Source organism: Amborella trichopoda, chromosome 11, assembly GCF_054954075.1.
Source record: "Amborella trichopoda isolate Santa Cruz 75 chromosome 11, AtrichopodaSantaCruz75HAP2 v2.0, whole genome shotgun sequence".
Lineage (NCBI taxonomy): Eukaryota > Viridiplantae > Streptophyta > Magnoliopsida > Amborellales > Amborellaceae > Amborella > Amborella trichopoda.
The window spans coordinates 14398032-14421196 of NC_142346.1; the positions used below are offsets into that span (position 1 = coordinate 14398032).

General features: G+C 36.5%; 1 long non-coding RNA gene across 1 annotated transcript; it reads right to left on the reverse strand.

Annotated features, from left to right (window-relative positions):
* Nucleotides 1-11467: 11467 nt before the first annotated feature.
* Nucleotides 11468-12853, reverse strand: LOC148779763 (uncharacterized). Its single transcript, XR_016045058.1, has 2 exons — nt 12361-12853; nt 11468-11777 (listed from the first exon to the last, which is right to left on the reverse strand). It is a non-coding gene; the product is annotated as an uncharacterized LOC148779763 (long non-coding RNA).
* Nucleotides 12854-23165: the final 10312 nt, after the last annotated feature.

Consider the following 23165-nt stretch of genomic DNA (forward strand, 5'->3'; position numbering starts at 1 on the left):
ACGTCCAGGCTGCCCTTAAGAGTCTAGTTGATCTAGGTTACACTGTCCAGGCCCCAGTTCACGGGTCAATCCTAAACCAACCTAACAATATAGGTCAACCCCTAGTACAACTGAGTCAGCAAATTCTTCAATCGGTCCCTCTGGTACACCCGGTCTAACAAATCGTGCAGTTTCCACAACTGGTGGTGATGCCTATGGCTTAATATGCCCCTCAAGCACAAATGTATCAAATCGCCCCGATGACCACAGCTCATCAATCTTAGGCCCAAGCAAGCCAACATCTACCCCAAGTCTCGACTCATCAGTCTATGCTTGGGACCCCACCGACAGGTGGGCCTACTCTCATGTTGAATACCCAACAAGAAGGCACCTTAAAAGCGATACAAGATATGCTTGTAATGATGGGTATGCATGAAGTCCTACCCCCAAAGGCCTATGTTCAAGAGCCCCTTGGAGGCATGGAAAATCTTCCCCTGGGATTTGTCATCCCAGAATTTAGAAATAAGTTCAACGGGAAGAGCGATCCAGATATGCACTTCAACGCAGACCTCCTCTCCGTTCGAGCCTTGTGAGACAGACCTAACCAGTTGCAGGCCCTGTTTTCACAAACTTTGACCGGCGAGGCTTTAAACTGGCATCAGAGAATAATGATCGCTCAACCACACATAACTCTAGACGAAATGTTCAACCAGTTCATCTCTCATTATCGTGAGTTGACACCAAGATCTCTCTCCATGGGTGAGCTCAGTGCCACAAAACAAAACCCAGGAGAATCCTTTGACGATTTCATTGGTCGATTCCACGAGGCGGAGATGCGGGTCATCGAATGTCCACTTACAGACCCAGCTAAAATCTCCATGGCCTTAGAAAATCTCGCTCCTGAATACATAACATTCTTCAGCTAAGGCCTTATCCCCCAGTCTTTCGACTCTATGATTGACCGGGTGGCATGACATGAAAGGGTGAGAGGGACACCCCTCAGCATTAGGTCTGATAACAAACTCATCACGACTCCCCAGAATAAGAGCAAGAGCAAATGTAAGGGGAATGTTTCCGGTCAGGTTAATGAGGTTGTAATTAACGGACCGGCTCAAGGTTCATCCACCCAGCATAACAATAGGAATCAAAATCGAAGGGGTTAGCCTAGAGCTAACGCTCAAAATAACAATCGATGACGAGAGGACAACTTCACTCCTCTCAAAGACCCGTTAGAAAAAGTGCTGGAGTTAGTCTTGAAGAAAAACATGGTTCAACTCCCGCCACCATCTGAACCAGCATTTGAGGTTAATGATAAGAACATATGGTGCAAGTGGCATAGAAACCATGCTCATGATACGCAAAACTTTTTCTATTTGAAGAGGGTGATTCAAAAGTTGAGCAATAGGGGCAACATCACCGTCGGACCTATAAATGAACCTGTTGAGGAATCTAATCAAAAGATGGGTATCTTCACACCTCTCCCCAAAAATACGGCCACAATGACTGAAGAAACAGAATCTCCGAGTAACTCAAAGGAGGATGTTATCATTCATATGATTGAGAACGAAGACGAAGAGGATGATTCTAGTAAATTCATATTCGCTGGCGATCATCACCTCCAAGAGGCTGAAGAAGATCTTTTGAGTCTTTTTAGAGGAAACTCCTCGTCCACGAACTCTGATGACCCTCCTAAGTGGGACCAGTATGACGAAGATGATACTCTAGAGATTGACATGGTCAGAGCTACTGAGAGGGGGTCATCTTCCAAATGAGGGGCCAACGCTTTGACGTCTCCCTTCACTAGACTTCTTGGCCAACCCACCTATATGGGATGAGGAGCCAAGCTCAGAAGATTTAACCAAGTCACCTCTCGAGGTGAATCTAGGTATAGATGATGGAAACGTAAAGAACTCAGATTTAACTATTCACCAATGTTTGTCATCTTCACTAGAGTTGATAGAGCTCGAACCTTTGGCAATTCTAAGGGGTCCATTTGGGCCACCTTCACAAGATTTCTTGAATGATCCATCAATCTGGGATCAAGAATTGGATATTGCAAATCCGACTGTGTTACCTCCTTAAGAAGCAGGCTCTCTAAAAGTCATTAATGACATGAAGACAACTCTAAAAACCGGAGCACCACCATGTCAAGAGAATGCATCCCATGAATAACAAGTTCCCACGGAACAGAAAGCCATGTAGGGGCAACCCCATCAAAATATTCAATAGGGGAAAAATCATCTCATGAAGAGAATACAACTGGGACAACTAATGAGATTGAACCCTTGTTTGTTGATTCCCAACATGTCATAAGGCTGTTTAACACAATGAGGGCAACTAATGAGATTGAACCCTTCTTTTGTTGACTCCCAACATGTTGTGAGGTCATCTAGTACCAACTCAACCACTCCTCTGGTGTGAGAGTCTCACCTAAACTCGAGCACTGAGAAGGAGCCTACCACGGAGTTAACCTCTAAAAAATAATTTGAAATTTGCAATGAAAAATATTACCGAAAAGGAATTGGGTGATCACTCACCCCTTGCAAATAAACCAAATGAGGCATTCATGCCTCACACTCCAGAAAGCATTAACGCCTAATGTGTAACATAAAGTACTCCATTAACAGTAAAACCTTGATGAGCCTATCCATCCATACAGAAGACTGAGAGATTAGGAAACTGCGAATGATTTTTAACCCCAAAATCAAGGTTTAAGTGGAACAGTTTAATGAAAAAGTTCAACGGAGATTCAACAACCATTGTTAAAAAGATTTTGGATGCTAACTCGGGTCAAGGGAAATCAGAGGAAGACCGATATTAGAACCTCTTTGCCACTTGGAGGAGGGAAAGATGATCGACTATACGCAATCTTAAGGCAAATTGCTAAAAAGAAAAAAAAGAGGCATCTTTGACTCTTCTTTCCCCTCCTCTTCTTTTGTCATTATTTTCTTCTTCTTCTTCTTCTTCTTCTAAAAAAGAAAAAAAGAGAAGAAAAAAAGAAAGAAAAGAAAATATCATCTGCTGGGCTAAAATCTGAAAGGACTCCCAAGCGTTGAAAAAAATGTCATGGGGCTGAAAATCTGAAAGGAACCCTGGGGCGATGAGAAAATAAATAAAAAATCTCATCCGCAGGGCTAAAAATATGAAAGGACTCCCTAGCGTTGGAAGAAATGTCACCGGGGTGAAAATCCGAAAGGAACCCTGGGGCGATGAGATAAAATAAAGAAGTTCTCTCCTTATACTCTCCAAAGTCTTTTATCTCTAAACCTCTTCTCTTCCTTCCTTTGAGTCAAAGTGGTGTTAAAAGAAAATCAATAAGCATTAGCCTGACAAAATATTGTTTAGGACCTAGATCGTCTGAAACTTCGAAAGGTGGGTGGTGGAGGAATGAAATCAGAAATCCAAAGAGATTCTGAATACCTACTTGGCTCATTTTCTCAATACATCAATAAGCATATTACCACCATCACTTACCAGTCTCTGCATAACCCATTGAAGAGGACATGAAATGAAGATATCGAAAGCTCGAAACCCAAATCGAGCATTTCATAGGCAACCCCAATTCCCTCTCTGATTTTCCCCTCTACAAAATGCACTAATTAAAGTGTTGAAACTAACCACATTTGGGCTGCACCCACTCTCTCTCATCTCTCTAAACAACTCCAAAGCTGACCCAGTTCGCAGATTCCTACAATAACTACTGATCAATATGTTAAAAGTATAAAAATCTGGTTTTGCTTTCTCGCTCTTCATCTTGGCATAGAATTCAAGGGCATCATTGTGCCTATTCGATTTCACCAAACCGTTAAGCAGAACATTATAGGAAAGAATTGATGGCCTTCCATCAATGACTCTCTTCATCTTATCTAAAGTCATTCAAGCATCATTGATTCGACCAAATTTCAAGTAAGAATTGATGCAAAAACTGATTAGGGGTTCGATTTTAGGGCATAGGGCATGGAAAAATACCTTCTGAACAAGGAAAAGGGTTAGAGACCATGAAATCCATAATAGTTTGAAGCTCTGAGAATCAAGAATTGATCGCTAGGGATTTCGCAATGCATTCATAAGTTGACTGGTCATGATTGAACTATTCATGGTTTGAGGCCTAGTTAAAGACATGGAGGTTCAAATGGGTGAATTTGGGGTGGTATTGGAGCTTTCTTCTCAAAAAATGGAGAAGATCTTCTAATTTGAACTGGGATTTTAGGTGGATTTTGATGTATTTATGGAGTCATTGCAGAGAAGAGGAAGAGAGAGAGAGTGTTGGGTAAACAGGAAAGATGAGTTTTGATGAATTTGTATTGTTGGGGCCTGTTTTGAGATTGGATATGAAGGAATAGGACAGGGAAAAGTGGCGCTCAAGGGTTTTGGGGTGATCTTTTGGCACAACATTCCCTTGGAAAATTAGGGCTTGGGTTATGAAATGGGTCGCCCGGCTTTTAAAAAACCTAAGGCCTAGGCTATAAAATGTGGGTTGAGGGCACCCAATTACCCCCTTGAGCAAATCGGGATATTTCAATTCCCACTAGATGTTGTGAGCACTCCACCACAATGATTTCAACACTCAAATAACATGCCCAAGATGCAATTACAAGTGCAATATAATTAGGAAAAGTGAATAAACAAGAAAACAAGTAATATGAGAAATCATCAAAGAACAACACAAATGAAAATAGAAAGGGACACACACATTTATGTGGTTCACTCAAGATGGGCTATGTCCATGGGTAAGACTGCAAAGATGTATTCACTATCAAGAGGAAAACTTACAAGATTAGGGTTATGTAGAATTACCTCGAACAATCTCAAGGAAAGCGCAAATAAAAGAACTTCCTACCACAAAACCACTTACAATCGACTTCTTTCTTCGATTCACAGATGCTGCAAAGAAATGTCGACAAAAACAACCCGAGATGAGCCCCAAATGGTGGTGCTAAGGCTTTGCTGGAAAACCCCCAATTTCCAACCCCAAGCTTCTCTCTCTACAAGTTCCATTTTCTCTTTACAATAACTCCCTCACTCACCCACACGTTTCTCTCTCTATCAAAACCCTTTTAAAAGCCCCCATTAAAAAGGTATATTTTAGTGACAAAAATACCCTTTAACAAGGGGGAGAATACCATAGGGCCATAGGTTGTGATCTTTACATCACATCCTAACAATCTCCACCTTAATGCAAAATCACATCCTTGTATTGCCAAACTATCACTTTTTTCCTTTCTTGAGACTTAGAGAAGTTAGACTCCATTCTAACTTCTCTACTTGGATGGACTTCGTAAGCATATCTGCAAAGTTGTCTTCGATCTTGATATTGACCAATTGAACTCTTCCATCTTCAATAACTTGCTGTATATAGTGATATTGAAACAATATATGCCTTGACCTCTTACGGTGAACCGAGTTCTTGGCCAAATAGATAGCACTCATATTAACACAAAATAGTTTCATAGGCTTACACATAACACCTATCTCACCTATCAACCCTTGAAGCTACACGACTTTTTTTGATGCCTCCGTTGCTGCCATATACTTGGCTTCGGTAGTGGACAATGCTACTGTGTCTTGAAGCCTTGACATCCAACTTACCAGTCCATTTGCAAATCGAAAAACAAATGCGGTAGTCAACTTACCTCTATCAAGATCACTAACAAAATTTGTATCCACAAAACCTTGCATTTGGGTTGAGCCCTTGCCAATGTGATTGCATAACTAGTTGTGCCTCTTAAGTACCACAACAGCCCTTTTTGTTGCTTCCCAATGAACCTTTTTGGAGTTTGCTATAAACCGACTTAGAACACCAACCGCATACGTGATATCTGGTCTTATACATACCATGACAAACATTAAACTTCCAATCGTATTTTCATAAGGAACCTTAGCTATGCTTCTTCTTTATTCTTTCGTCTTCGAACTCTGCCTTGAAGACAATTTGAAGTGAGACGCTAGGGGTCTCTTCACCTGCTTTGCATCTTTCATGCTAAAATTTTCAAGCATCCTTTCTCTGTAACCCTTTTGAGATAGTGATAAAATTTCATTTTGTATATCCATATCAATTTCAATACCAAGGATTTGCCTTGCCTGCCCGTAATCTTTCATCTTAAATCTTTTGCTCAAAGAAGTCTTGAGCTTATCAATTTTAACCTTATCTTTGCACACCAAAAGCGTGTCATCCACATGTAAAACTAAAATCAAGTATGTACCATCATTAAAGAACTTTAAATAGATGCAACGGTCCTAATTACTTCTTGTGTACCTAAGGCTCAGCATGAACATATCAAATGTTTTATACCATTGTATTGATGTTTGTTTGCGCCTATACAAAGACTTCTTCAATTTGCTCATAAATCCTTCTTTGCCCTCTTCTATGAAGCCTTCTGGTTATTGTATGTACATTTCCTCTTCAAGTTTCCCATGCAAAAATGTCGTCTTCACATCCATTTTCTCAAGCTATAAATCATGCATAGCAATTAAACCAAGCACCAAACGAATTGAGACCAACTAGACTATCGGTGCAAAAATTTCATCAAAGTCAATGCCTTGTGTTTGTGAAAAAATTTTGCGACCAATCTTGCCTTATAGCTTTCAAGGTTTCCATTGGGCCCATTCTTTATCTTGAACACCCATTTACAACCAACAACCTTTCTACCTTTTTGTAGCTCCACCCAATCTCAAGTATTGTTTATTTGAAAGGTAAATATCTCTTCTTCCATAGCTCTTTTCTAATGCTCGGTACCATTGATATTAATGGCTTTCACGGAATGATGTTGGCTCTTCATTTTCAGCTATCAAAGTATGTAAAGTTTTTGGATCCATGTAATCTTTGTTTCAGTTGGGTGCATGCGTTTCTCTAGTAGAGCGACAATGTGTCAAAGGCACAACTTCATCATGATGGTCATGTGGTTCTTCATCTTGACTTCTTAGTTCTTCATGCTCTTCACTATGATCAATGGGTATATTTTCATAAGACATAGTTACATTTAGTGGACGTATTTTACTCTCAAATTCTTGGCTCTCTTGTTGCACTTCTTGACTATTGTCCTTCATCATCATCCCTTTTGTCAATACTTTGGATTCATCAAAATGCACATTCTGACTAGTGAATATTTTCGGGTACTTGGATCCCATAACTAATATCCCTTCGCACCCTTGCTATAACTTACAAAGATGCACTTCTTTGACCTTGGATCCAACTTGTTATTTTGGCAACTTGGAATAAATGCATAAGCATTACAACCACAAAATTTTAAATCAGAGTAACCACAAGGAGTTTCATACCATACCTCATTAGGAGTTTTGCTTCCCAATGCTACCAAAGGTGATCGGTTGATAAGATAACAAGCCATTGATACGGCTTCCCCCCATAATTCTTGTGCTAAACTGGCATTGCTTAATATGCACCTCGCACGCTCCATCAAAGTGGGATTCATCCTCTCGGCCACATCATTTTGTTGAGGATTATATGCATTTGTGTAATGCCTAGTATTCCCTTGGCTTTGCAAAAATTTTCAAACTCCTTTTATGCAAACTCTCCACCATTATCGGTCCTAAGAACTTTGATGTGATGCCTCGTAGATTTTTCAACTTCGGTAGATTTTTCAACTTCGGCTTTAAAATTCTTAAAACACAAAACACATCACTTTTGGACTTGAGAGTTTTGATCCATACTTTTCTTGAGAAGTCATCAACAAATGAAACAAAATATAATGCATTGCCATAAGATGTAGTTGGTGAATGACCCCATACATCCGAGTGAATGTAATCAAGTTTACACTTGTATGCTTCCTGACCTTGAAACGTTGTCTATGTTTATTTCCCAGAGACACAATGTTCATAAAATTCAGATCCATCAATTTTAAGTGTAGGAATAAAATTCATCTTCATTAAGACCTCCATACCCGCATCACTCATATACTCTAATCTTCTATGTCATAGGCGAAATGGAACATCCTCACCTTCTACTACGGAATTCACTTAATCATTTATTATTGTGCTTCCCAATAACTTATATAAGCTCCCAACTAAGACTCATTTCATCACAATTAAAGCCCTTTGGATATTTTGATTACTCAACCGTGACCAGTAAACTTGTGACATTCCAAATCTAGAGAAGATTCTATTTTTTAGTTCTGGTACATACCTAACATCCTTAATTACTCGAATAGTCCCATCAAACATCCTTAGGCAAACTGAACCCATTCAAACTACCTTGCTAGTGGAATTTTTATCCATGGATACCGATCCTCCTTCATATGACTCATGTGAATCAAACCATGATCTATGTGGGTACATGTGATGGTTGAATCTACTATCAAGTATCCAATTTTGATAGAATATTGAATTATATGTCACTATCAATACTTCATCTTCGATGAACCCAAATGTAGACTCTTCAACTTGATTTGCTTCATTCTTGGATTCACTTAGTTTTTCACCTCCCGTATTAAGAGCTTTGGAAGAATTCATCTCATTTCTTTTAAAACAATTCTTCCTTACATGATCGGGCTTCCCACAATGTCAACACACATTCTTATTATGGGGCCCTCTAGATTTTGATCAAATCTTGAACTACTTCTTGAATGATTCGTCGGTGAACCACCTCGTTCATTCGATGGACCTCTTGCCACAAGAGCTTCCATCTTCAATTCTACCGAACTTCCCAAAGATGCATTCTTTCGATGTTCATCAGCAAGAAAGGCATTACACACTGAGCCCAAATTAATAGAATCTTCTTTACTACTACGCAATGTAGTAACAAGATTATCATAAGATTCTGGCAATGAACAAAGCAAGGTGACTGCTTTATCTTTATCATCCATTCTTGCACCGATACTCTCAAGTTGACAAATAATATTATTAAACTCATTCAAGTATTCCGACACATGTGCACCTTCTTTCATTATCAAGGAATACAATTTTTTTTTCAAGAAAATTTGGTTTGTGAGAGATTTTGTTTGATACAAAGTTTTTAATTTTTCATACAAATCTTTTGCTGTCTTTTCACCAATAATATTAAATAAAACTTCATTTGCTAAACACAAGTGAATAGTGGCCCATGCCTTTATATTGAGTTCGTCCCAATCATCATCGGTCATATTTACCGGTCTTTTATCTTTTCCAAATAATGCTTTGTGTTACCCTTAATGTACAAATAAATCTTGCATTTTTAATTTCCAAATTTCCAAATTTCGAAATTATCTTTCCCATTAAAATTCTCCACCTCAAACTTGTGAGATATTATTTTGCCAAAAAAATACTACACTAATTCCTTGAGCTTTGATACCACTTATTGTAGGGATAACCCAATTACCCTTTTTGAACAAAACGAGATATTTCAAATCCTACTAGATGTGGTGAGCACTCCGCCACAATGATTTCAACACTCAAATAACATACCCAAGATGTAATTACAAGTACAATATAATTGGAAAAAATAAATAAACAAGAAAGCAAGTAATATGGGAAATCATTAAAGAACAATAAAAATAAAAATAGAGAGGGATAAACACACTTACATGGTTCACCCAAGATGAGCTACGTCTATGGGCAAGACGACAAAGATGTATTCACTATTAAGAGGAAAACTTACAAGATTTGAGTTATGTAAAGTTACCTCGTACAATCTCAAGGAAAGCTCAAATAAAAGAACTTCCTACCATAAAACCATCTACAATTGACTGCTTTCTTCGATTCATCGATGCGGCAAAGAAACGCCGACAAAAAAGACCCAAGATGAGCCCCAAATGATGGTGCTAAGGTTTTGTTGCAAAACCCCAAATTTCCAACCCCAAGCTTCTCTCTATACAAGTTTCATTTTGTCTTTACAATAGCTCCCTCACTCACCCATGTTTCTCTCTCTATTAAAACACTTTTAAGAGCCTCCACTAAAAAAGTCTATTTTTAGTGACAAAAATACCCTTTAACAAGAGGGAGAATACCATAGGGCCTAGGGTGTGATATTTGCATCACATCCTAACAAAGGGCCGGCCAAGCCAGTTCGATTTGTCGGTGTTATTTCCCTTTAATTCTTTCTTGATCTAGTTTCTTTTATCAAGCTTGACCTAGCATGATTGGCTCGAATAGGCCGGTCCTAGCCTAATCAGGATTGGGTTGGTTCATATCGGATCAGGTCCTAGAGTGGCCCCTATACGAACGAGGGTGGCCGAGCCGGGCCAGACCAGTCTCGAATCCTTGCCTATTGTCAATAGGGGATTACAATATTTAAGTTTTGTTTTTGTTTTTTTGGGTAGTTCGATGGGGGAAAATTGGCCCCTACCTGGTTTAGAGCTAGCTTTATCTATCTGTAACTTCTTTAGTTCTATACTTGTCCTTGTCCCTCTTTTGTTCACTGTTGGCATCTTAAAAGATAAATATAGGAAGAGTATAGCTATCGTTATTATATATTTAATTTTTATAAATTAGATTATCTTTAGATTTTAGGAGTCTAAATCTTTCAATACGAAAAATAAAAAATAAAAAGAAAAAATAAAAAGGTAAGAAATATTTTACAAAAAAGAAATTTACCATAATACCTCCCAAACATTCAGGAATATTTTAGTTAATTTATTTTTGAATTATTTTCATGTTTTTTAGGTATGCCTAACGTATACATATGCAAAATTTCATGTAAATCTATCATATAATAAATAAAATTAGAATACTAAATACAATGCTATTGGTCATTAATGTAAGATTTCATGTAAATTCATTCTATAAATAAATACTATTAAAATACTAAATACAATTTTGCAAGCTCTTTTCTTCTCTTCCAATCTCACGTATTTGGTGCATAGTTAAGGGGTAGACACATGTTACAAAAATAAGAAAAACCCTAATTCTATAGAGATGGTAGAAGACATACTCATATTTGAAGGAAGAGAGAGATAAGGTATATATGTACTAATTTTAGGGAAGAGAGAGAGTGCACATCCACACATTAATTTTAGCATATGCATATTTTAGGGTAGAGATTGCTAGATTCATGACACGATATTTTAAGGAAGGGGTGATACAAATTATGGGTTAAGAAAATTATCTTGTAGATTTAGTTAGTTATTAAAAATGTTAAAAGAGAGAGTAGGTGGGGCAGAGAGAGAATGCATCCACATATTAATTTTAGAAAAGAGAGAGAGTACACATCCATGCACTAATTTTAGGATATACATATTTTAGGATAGATGATTAGATTCATGAAAAGAGACTTTAACGAGTAGTGATATAAAGTATGAGTTAAGAAAATAATCTACAAGATTTAGTTAGTTACGAAAAAAATTGAGAGAGAGAGAGTACAATGGGAGAGAGAGAGAAAGCCAAGGAGATAGATTTACAGGAGAGAAAGGTACGTGTGAGGTAAGAGTATATACCTATTTCAATAAAAAAGAATACTATTCAAGAGAGAGAGAAATATGCTTACTATATTTAAGGGAAGAGAGAGAAGGGGAAAGAGATACATAAGACTGACTGGGAGAGATTGAGAGGTAGAAAGTAGGGTAAATATCTTCGTACTTTTTATTTTTGTGTTTATTTTTTAGGAGATCAAAAGATTTAAACAATTTCTAATAACATAACGTCTTTATATTTTTTATTTTTCAACCCTCTAAATCCCTTTGACTATGTATTATTAATCTCAACAACTTATTAACCTCCCATCGTCTCTCCCTTGATCTTCTTGTGATCTTGAGTGATCATTGGTTCGGGCTTGATCGTAGGATGTTCTTGAGATGCTGCTGATTGATTCCTCAAGTAGATCATTTGAAGTGGGACGAGTTTCACAATTTCTCCAAAGTCCTTCAATGTTCCTTCAAGATTAGAACTAACATCAATGGGGTAATTGCAATGAGTAGCCACCAGAAACTTTTATAGAGAGAAAGTATACTATGAGACAACAAAATTTAATCCAAACATTTTCAAGGAAGAAAATTGGTGAATTGATGGAAAAAAGCCATCAAACGTATCAGACGAGACCAGCAGTACAGCTGTTTTCATTGTCTAAACTTTTGTATTTTTGCTTCTCAATTTCAAATTTCAGCTATAATAAGTTTCAATCCCTTGCAAAAACTGAAACTCGCGTAATGACCTTATATTCCAAATTGAGATTGATGGAAAAAAACATACAAGATTCTAAGAAGTTTCAGTCAAAATATGCAATTTAATTCTACAAATTTTGGTGAACTCAACTGAAGTGTGTCAAAAAATGGAGGAAAATTTCTGAAAAAAAAAAAAAATTGTGGAAGTTTGAAGAAAATTTGGACTGAAATTCTCAAAATGCAGCCTAAATTCGTGAGACATTTTCGTATAAAAAATTCCAAACTTCATGCTTGTATTGCAAACAAAATTTCAGTTCATTTTCTTCAAATGGGCCAAAAAGTTGCACTAAAATACCAAAATTCAGGCCAAATCCTCATTCTCTTTCCATAATTTGTTCCAAAATTTCAGCTCCAAAAACCTACCCCAAGGATTGCTAAACAAAGTCCCATTGAACAATTAAAAAAAGACAGAGTTACTGTTAAAGAAGAAGATTGCTTTGAGTCGAGATAAGTTAGAGCTGATCTGATAGCTAGGGTTCTATTGGTTGATTTGAACAAGAGCAACTTGCGATTAAAAGGTGCAGAGAAGTTGGAGGCTTTTTTTGAGATAATCAGACCAGGGCTTGGAAGGGAGAGAGAGAGAGAGGGTGGGTCTCTGCTATTTGGGTATTAGAGAGAAAGAGAAAGGAGATGGAGAAGGGTCTCTACAATTTGGGCATTTGAGAGAGAGAGAGAGAGGGGCGAGATAGACACGGAGTTTAGACCGAGAAAGGGGCTAGAGAGACGTAGTTTAAAGAGAGAGAGGGGAGAGAGACTGACTTTAGAGAGAGAGGGGTAAGAAGAGAGAGAGAGGGGTGAGAGACAGAGGGAGGGTATATGTTGGGTATATGTCGGCAGGGTTAAATAAAAGTTATGTTATGAGGGAAAGAAAACATTTCCAAAGTTGTTGAGGTCAATAATATATAGTTAAAAGAGTTTAAGGGGTTGAAAGATAAAAAAAATAGAGACTTTATGTTCTTAAAATTAGTTTAAATCTTTGGGCCTAAAAAATATGACTTCATAAATGTTAAATGGAAGTATATATATATATATATATATATATATATATATATATATATATATATATATATGGTCTTGTTAAGCTATACCACTTGGCGGTGTAAACTCTTAAAGTGCTCAACATTTTTTGACACTAAAATACCATTAAATTGTATTACAAAATTTTTCAAATAGAGGTATTTTTTGTCATTTAGAAGAGTAGAATGATTATTTTTATAAGAAAATAGTGGCATTCTAATTAGTAGTTAAAAACAATTAATGCATCTTATGGGTGATATCACACGTCATATCGGTGATGTCATTGTCCACCATTGTTAATAAATGTTTTTGTTTATATTAGTAATTTCTAGTTTATCATTGACTAATTACTTAAAATGCCTCTAAACAAAAAGTTATTATATTATAGGATAATGGTATTTAAATGTCTAAAAATATTGACCACTTTAAGGGTCTATACCATAAGTGGTGTAGCCTAACAAAAACCATATATATATATATATATATATATATATATATATATATATATATATATATATATATATATATATATATATATATATATATATACAAACTCCATGTGTTGTGTCACAATGTTCAAGAAATTTTATTGGACATTGTGCTTAGTCAATGACCCAGCTGAAACCGTCGTATTTTGCACTTGATAATCAACAAGTTGTGATGTCCTTATACCAAAAATCAATGATCTCATTGGATATATTTCCATAAATTATTCCCATTTTGATAAGTTAAAGGCATGAGAAATCATGTATTGAATGACGATGGACAAATAGACTAACTAATCTTTTTGAAAAAAAGTGAGAGTGTGGTTTTTATAGGGTAGAGGCCCCAAACAATCAAAGTAAGGCACACTTTTAAATAATGTTGGAATATGCAGTTTCGGTACTAGAAATGTTTGTGATGGCTTGAAACTTTGTTTTATATCTAATTATAAAATTTAAAGCTTCAAAATAGTGTTGATTTAGCAGATTTATGAACACTTGAAAAATCTCGAAAATTGATGGTTCAGAAATACATTACAAGATAGATTATTTTCGAGATTTGAAATTCAATTTTCTCATTTCCATACATCCTGAAGTCGAGATGATCGATTTGAGGAGTTTTGAGCATCGAAACAATATCTTCTAGTAGATTTTTGAGGTGCGTCACTTATTTGTTTAGTGCCTCAACCTTATGTATACTTTTTCCTTTTCTTAAAGAACGTGCAGAAATGAGGGCCACTTATTAAAGCTATTTATGAGATGGATTTTTGGATTTAATTTTCAAGGATACGTAATCTCTAACATGGAGATCATAAATAAATATGAAATAACTAAATAAATTTTAAAAACTGGAAATAATAATCCAATTAAGAAAATATTTGGACCGTTAGTATCAATTGCTTTTAAATAGCCCACATATTTGCATCCATCTTTAAGATGGATGTTTTATACTTCTGGACTGCATATGTAGAAATGCGGTCTAGCTCGCATGAAACGATTTTTTTTTTTTAAATAGTGAGCAAAAAAAAGTAAAATTGAATTCTTGAGCAAATATTCTTACTTCTTAAATGAACTACAAGAATGTTTCAAAATTTTAAAAGACAATTTGAAATTTTTTATATTTTTTCCAATTAAAAAATGGAGGAGCTAGTGGTGGGTTTGATTGAGGAAAGCATGAAGGGAGGGGGCTCCAGACGTGGAGCAAGCCCCGACACCCCCCGAGCCATGGCGAAGTCTAACTTCGTGTTACAGGCCCGACACCCCCAAGCCATTGCGAAGTCCCTAAACCCCGGTGTGCCCCCCTCACTCGGAGACATTTCAGGCCCATTTCATCTTTAAGGAATACCCTATGCTCCAGTTCAATAATGCGATGGTCATTATTGTTTAAAATTAAATTTAAAGGCACTTAAAAAATTTCAAAACTTCCGAGCTGGGATTATTTCCCACTTGAATTTCTTTGATCTTACTCAACGAAATTTGGTACTTCTTTTCCTTTTATGTGAGGGTGTGGTTTCTATAAGGTTGCAACCTTAAACAATCCAATTAAGGTACCTCCAAATTTTATCATAACATGTAATTTTGGTATAAAAAATTCTTAGGATTATCTCAAAATTTATTTTCATATCCAATTATAAAATTTTAAATTCCAAGGATGGTTAAAATTAAGTAGATTTATAAGCATATGAAAAAATTGAAAATGGATGGTCTAGATAATGTATTGCAAGATGCATTATTTTTGGGATTCAAAATCTCTTCTTTTTTCCTTTTTTTTTTTTCATATTCATACATCTTGATGTTGAGATGATTAATTAAAGGGTTCTTCAACATTAAAACAATATTTTCCAATGGAGTTTTTAGACGCATTTGTAATTCTACATTTTAAGGTTGCAACATTATATAAACTTGTCCTTTTATGTAATTGGTGATTACCGGTAAGAAAATCATCACAAATTTTTTAGGTAAGTTGTTTGTTTGTTTTTTTTTTTTAATTAAGATTATGATAGCTCCTTCATTAACTTCAAAATTTAAGAAGCCAAAATCCGGTCCCTCTCTCTCCCAGTGCTCTCTCTCTTTCTCTATCCATCATTCATTCCCAAAATCCTTATGGTTCTAAATCTATAGATAAAGTTGCCCAAAAAACGGCCTAGAAATCTATATAATGTTTTATTTTGACAAGGAAAAGTGTATATAGAGCCGAGGCTCTAAACAATGAAATTGGAGCCCACTTCAAAAATTTCATTAGAAAAGGTTGTTTTGAGGCCCAAATATCTTCTTCAAATTGATCATCTCGACATCAAGATGCATGGATATGAGAAAAAAAATGAATTGCAACTTTGGAAATAGCGTATCTTGTAATGCATTTTTGGACCATCAATTTTCATGATTTTCAAGTTTTTATAGATCTACTCGATCTACACTATTTTTGAAGCTTTAAATTATATAATTCAAGATGAAAATATATGTTAAGGTTATCACAAATATTTCCAATATTGAAACCATATTTTTTGATACTATTTTAAGGTGGGCTCTACTTTGATTGTTTAGAGCCTCGGCTCTATGCAAACCACACCCTTTCGACAATTGTGTTTGACGGCCCGTCGTATTTAGCTCATTTCTTTAATAAATAATAATAAAAAAAGCAATTACAAAAAGGAAACAGATCTTAAAATAAATATTAGATTTTTGTAAATATCATAAGAGGATGATTTGGGCATCATACGTCACATATCCTTCGCATCTATCTAAATAAATAAATATTGATCGACGGCGAAAAAGTTCACCATAAAATGCACTGCTGTAAAAAAAAACTTCATATCTAATTACAGGGAAAATATTCTCACGAAAAAAATCCTCATACAAATCAAACCTGCCCTAATTACTTATGAAATACAATCGTATTATCAATAATGACTATCTATACGTATAGTGAATCTTCACTAATTATTTATTAGTGCAAAAGCATGGTGTGGAGGTCTTCATTCTCAATGGTGCTCCCTCATGCTCTATTTATAATTATTTGAATCATTATAAAATTTAATAAAAATTCTAAAAATTGGCATCCAAAAATACATTACAAGATGGGCTATTTCCAAGACTTTAAATCTATTTTTTCTCATTTCCATACATCTTAAGGTCGAGATGATCGAATTGAGAAGTTTTGGGCATCAAAACAACATATTCTAGTGGATTTTTGAGATGCGCTGTAATATCATTGTTTAGGGCCTCACCCATATATATATATATATATATAGATAAATGTTTTTCTGCTTTTAAATAGTGAACAGAAAAAAAAAAAAAAATTTCTAGAGCACACATATTCAAATAAACTACATGAATGTTTCAAAATTTTAAACAATATGTCTTTCTTTAAATTTAGAGTTAAAAATATGACATCTCAAAAGAGAAAAAAATTCTAAAAATAAGTTAACAATTTGTTTTTTCCAATTATTTTTTACATTAAAAAAGGAGGAACATAGACCAAGTCAAATTGCTTGGTCAAGTTACTTATTGGTGATAAGCCTCATATTTCCTCTATATCTAAGATTCATTGTGATCGTCCTCTATACATAAAGGTACATATTTGTGTAATTTTTTATCCAAAAATAGTGAAAATGTAGCCAATTAGGGCTTTGGATCCGTAGCCGTAAGCCTTCAGCCTGAACTACGTAAATCTTGTGTTATCTCTTTTCTCTTCTTCTTCTCTTCACATTCAATATTTGTATGCATGCTCTATGGTAAACATTCAATATCTGTGTGCATGCTCTATGGTATCAAAGCAAAAGAAAACCATTGTATCAAAGCAAAAGAAGACCTCTGGCCCCAAGTGTCGTGCCGCGCAAAAGAAAACTTCCTGCCCCAAGTATCGTGCCGTACAAAAGAAAACCTCCTGCCCCGAGTGGCGTGCTGTGCAAAAGAAAACCTCCGGCCCCAAGTTCCGGGCCGTGCAAAAGAAAACATCCAGCCCCAGTGCCGCCTAAAAGAAAACATTCGCTTGAAAGAGCCGAGCAAAAACAATCCTTTCAATTCCAATTTTAGTTTGGCATGTTAGGCACTTCGCTTCACTTCGTGCACCAACTTGAGGGAGAGTGCTGAAGATAGATCAAGTCAAATTGCTTGGTCAAGTTGCTTATTGGTAATAAGTCTCATATCCTCTATCTTCAATATTCATTCTCCTCTATATATAGCGAAACGTATTTGTGTATTCTTTATCAAAAAATAGTGAAGATGTAGCCAGTTAGGGCTTTGGATCCGTGGACGTAAGGCTTCAGCTTGAACCACGTAAATCTTGTGTTATCTCTTTTCTCTTTTTCTTCTCTTCACATTCAATGTCTGTGTGTATGCTCTCTATAACTTTAACAATATGTGCAATGTCGTGTGATGGTATGCGGATGAGGCTTTGTCCTTGTCTCTGAAGGCCTCCATCACACACAGGAGCCACACAGTCCCTCGACTCACTCTTCCTTCAAGGGATAACCCATTGTAACCCTGATCAGTTTATTCTCTATGGCCATATATGAGTTTTTCTCAACCGACTGGCTTAGCTCGTAAAGCTTAATCCAATATCAACAAACATCATTCGCTTAGTATGGTCTATACATGACCACAGTCCCACTAAGTTCATATTCCATTATATGAGTAAGTTCAATTACAAGAACTCATAAAGCCTTTAATGGCCACACTCACCCAATAGGCCTATTGTTACTGGAAACTCACTTGCATCTCCACTATTTATTTTAATATTTGTTAGCGCTTCTTCATATATATCCCTAACCATGTCACTATATTTTTTATTTTTCATAAAATTTAAACTAAAAATGTGTGATGAGATGCTTATGGAACACTTTTATGATTAGATTCTACTCATTGATTCACATGTCAATTTTTCGAATGGTGAACTTTTTTTTGTTAAAAGTAGTCGATCAACTTAAGATAGTAAAAGAAGATGTTTGACTTAAGGGTTACAATTCTTTTTGATCCTTCAAAGGTTGAATTTCAAGATTCTCAAACCAGGGATACGTTAAGGAAATGAAATTTTTTTAAAGGAACCTCTACATAAATTTGAAGAAATTTGGGACTACTTATTATTGAAAATAAATAGGATCAGGGCGTACGTTTTGTTCATTAAAGTTTGGCGATTACGATTTTGTTTTATTGAATAAACATATATTTATCAAAATTCCTAGCACTATTTACCATTTTACCAATGAGATTGTGTACAATGAGACCGTTTATTTTTTATCCAAGGAAGTCATAATGATTTACAACCATCCGATGTGAAATCTGATGGATTGGATGTGTCCCAAAATTATAGAAAATTTCTTTTGAAGTTTGAGCTTGGTCAATGGAATAAATGCAGCCATCACATCCAATAGTCAAGATTAATTATGATCACCTATTACTTAAGATAAATGGTCTGATTGTATGCTTTTCCTTTACGTATTTACAACTATTTCAACGCATGGTCATGTGTCTTTGAAATAAAACCAGATAATATGAATAAATTATGGAATTTATTTACAAATAGACTATTTATTTTTTGTACATGGAGGTCACAATCATTATTGTCCATTAAATTTCAAAATGTGTGGCTATAAGAGTGTCACTAAACAAACACAAGTTTTCCAAAAAAAAATTCAAACTTCGTGATTTACTCCAATCCTTCTAATTTGACATCTAATGATTGTGACATCTATGTCATCATCATAGCCTTTTCCCAGTTAATTGGGGTTGACTACACGAATTATTGTCCGTCATTATCCTCTCTTAAAGGCTATATACTTAGTGAAGCATAAATCCCCATATTTTTTTGATCTACTTCCAACCACTTTCTTTTAGGCCTACCCCTTACCTTTTTCAGTCATTCCACTTAACTAACTCACACCTCCTAACCAATGCGACACATGGCGAACCCATCCAAGTCTACTCTCTCTCATCTTATCATCTATTGGTGCCACACCTAAACTCTCCTGAATGGAGTCATTTCGAATTCTATCCCTTCTTGTCTGGCCACTCATCCATCTCAACATTCTCATCTTCGCTACACTCATTCTATGGGTACATTATTTTTGGTTCGTCCAACATTCCGCCCCATAGAGCAAAGCTGGTCTCATAGCTGTACTATAGAACTTACACTTCAACTTCATTGATATTCGGTGATCACATAAAATTTCACTTGTACATCTCTACCTCATCCACCCAACTCTAATTCTATGTGCGATATGTGAGACTGTGACCTTCATGTACAAAGGATAAATGGTCTCTTTGCAGACAATCCCAAAAGAAGGAATATTAAGTACAATGTAGGAAGGATAAATGGTCTCTTTGTAGACAATCCTAAAAAGGGAATTTTAAGTACTTCGTATGTGATACCAATGATGTCATATTCGCTTTGGAGTCTTTTTCGGTTTGGTGAGAAAAATGAAGCAATGCGTTGCTTCGGCCGATTTGGAGGAAGACTTCAGAATTTTTCTTAACTAAATATATATATATATATATATATATATATATATATATATATAAGGGAAAATTACCCATATATCCGTTATATTTTACGTTATTACAGATGTACCGAATAGTTTACGTTATTACATGTCTGTCCGTTTTTTACTTTTCATAACGTAATTTTTTAAAAAGATGATTTTACCCTTTTCAGGTGTTCAACATCCGAATTGAAGAGTTTTTTAGATGTTAAACATTTGAAAATAGTTGAAAGTTTAACGTTCATAGTCATATTTTCGGATGTTGAACATCTGAAAATAATTTCGGATATTGGACATCCAAAAATAGCATATTTTCGGATGTTGAACATCCGAAAATGTGTTGTTACGTTCTCAGGCTTAGTTTATTTTTCAATAAAGTCTCGTGCTTAACACGAGCAGCTGTTGTTTAGGTAGTATTGTTCACTTGTATTTAGGAGTTTGTTGCTTAATGTTAAGAGTTGTGGCAGACGGTTTCTAATGGGGTCTCCATGATACGTGTGGGTAGTTGTTGTAATGGGTCACATTGCTATTATATAGGGATTGTGGGTAGAATAATCAGGGAGGTGGTAGAGGGTTAGTAAGGGGCTATAAATGTCTCATTGTAATGTGGAGAAAGGGGATAATTATCAATATCTTGTGCCCAACACTTCAGGAGGTTTAGTTTCCCTTGAAGAAACTACTAATTGTCTCTCTCGTAAATATCTTCTTATAATTTATCTTGGGTAAAACGTTTATCCCAAAATAGGTAACAGTAAGAACAAAGGGGGGTAACTCACGAGTTGAGATATCTAGCCCAGGATTTTGACGTAAACACTTTGAACGAACAACAACGTCAAACTCGCTAAGCAAGTCGAGCGCATAACAATTTGGTATCAGAGCCAGGCATGGTGGATCAATGCATTGAACGTTTGGAGTCCGAGATACGGAGCTTGAAGGTAGATCAAGAGAGAAGCTTCAAGGATATGATGGACTCCACGCAGCAGATGTTCGCTGCGATCAATGACTGCCTTGATCAAGCGAGGAACAACCGCGAAAATGGTGAATCTTCCCACACAAGGAAGACACTTATGGGGCCATTTTTGAATGGTAGTTCAGGTTCTGTTGGAACCTACCTTCCGCGAATGGTCAAGTTGGACTTTCCCATGTTCAATGGGGAAGAAGACCCCACTAGTTGGGTATGTAGAGCTGACCAGTTCTTCAAATTTCATCATACACCGGAAGAAGATCGAGTTCCCCTTGCATCGTTCAACTTAGAAGGTGATGCTCAGCTGTGGTACTAGCTGATGAAGGAAGAGGGTGGGATTGCCTCTTGGGATGACTTCAAAAGTAGCCTCCAGGCACGTTACGGCTCAACCCAATTCCAAGATTTTTTTTGGTGATCTCACAAAGCTGCAGCAAACTGGGTCTGTACGAGAATATCATACTCAATTTGAGCGTCTGTTGATACGGGCAGGACGATTAACACCATTACAGCAAGTGGGGTGTTTCATAAGTGGGCTCAAAGAAAGCAGTAAGATAGATGTGCAGGCTTGTCAACCGGCAACTTTGACGGTGGCAATAGGACTCCCCGCCTTTATGAGCATCGTTAACTGAACACTAAGAAGGCAGTGCCTAACGAACCAAGGAAAATCGGCACCAACCAGTCTAGCTCGAGTGGGTCTTTCATGCCAATTAAAAGGCTGTCTCCAGCAGAACTCAACGAACGGCGTGCAAAGGGACTTTGCTTCAATTGCAATGAAAAGTTTGGTCTTGGCCATCGTTGCAATAAGCTATTCCTCATCGAAGGGAGCTGGCCAGACGAAGAAGAGAAGACGGAGGCAGAGACAAACATGGCAAACGAGGTACCTGAAATCTCCCTCAATGCCATTTATGGGGCAAAGGCTCCGCAGACCATGCGTGTTCAAGGAAGTTTGTGCCAACAAAGGGTAACTTTTCTAATTTACTCTGGTAGTGCGCATAATTTTTTGAATAATGTTATTGCACAGAAAATGGGCCTAAATCCTAACAGTAAAGGAAAGTTTTAAGTGGTTGTTGCCAATGGTGAAAAGCTTTCTAGTTCTGGACGCTACAAGGCTGTATGCATGATGCTGTAGAGAATTCCTCTGGTGGTGGATCTCTGTCTGTTACCATTGGAGGGTGTGACGCGGTTCTCAGAGCGCAGTGGCTGAGCACGTTAGGCCCAATCACATGGGATTTTTCCAAATTATGGATGACATTTACTTTGAATGGGAAATGAGTCTCATTACAAGGATTGAAATCAGCTGATAATTAGGTGTTGCATATGTATGAGATTAGCAAGGACATCAAAAAAATGGGAGAAAGAATCTTGTTGCAGATATATTCACTTTCTATGAAAGGCACGCTAGGTAATTCTACACCTGAATTTTCTCCTCAATTTTTTAATAGCCAACTTAGCAAGCTATTACTCTCGTTTGAGGATGTTTTCAAAGAACCACAAGGGCTACCGCCGAAGAGAGCACATGACCACCGGATCCCCTTGAAAGATGGAAGCAATCCTGTTTCTGTATGCCCCTACAGGTACCCATATTATCAGAAAGTTGAGATAGAAAAGATGGTGACTCAGCTATTGAAATCTGGGGTGATAAAACCTAGCAACAACCCCTATTCTTCACCAGTGTTGTTGGTAATAAAACATGACAACTCGTGGAGGATGTGCGTCGACTATAGGGTTCTAAATCAGCAAACAATGAAGGATAAATTCCCCATACCCAATATTGACGAACTTCTGGATGAATTGCATGGGGCCTCCTTTTTCACAAAGCTTGATCTTCGGTTAGCGTACCACCAAATTCGCATGCAACCCGAAGATGTTGAGAAGACCACTTTTGGCACCCATCATGGCCATTATGAATTTCTGGTAATGCCTTTCGGGTTAATGAATGCCCTTTCTACTTTTCAATCTTTGATGAACAATGTTTTAAAAAATTACATACAAGAATTCATATTGGTGTTTTTTTACGACATTTTGATTTATAGCAAGAATTGGGAAGACCATTTGAAGCATATTGGTCTTGTACTGTCTGTTTTATGTGCTAACCAGTTATTTGTAAAAAAAGAAAAGTGTGCTTTTGGGCAGCAGGAAGTGAAGTAGGTGCACCTCA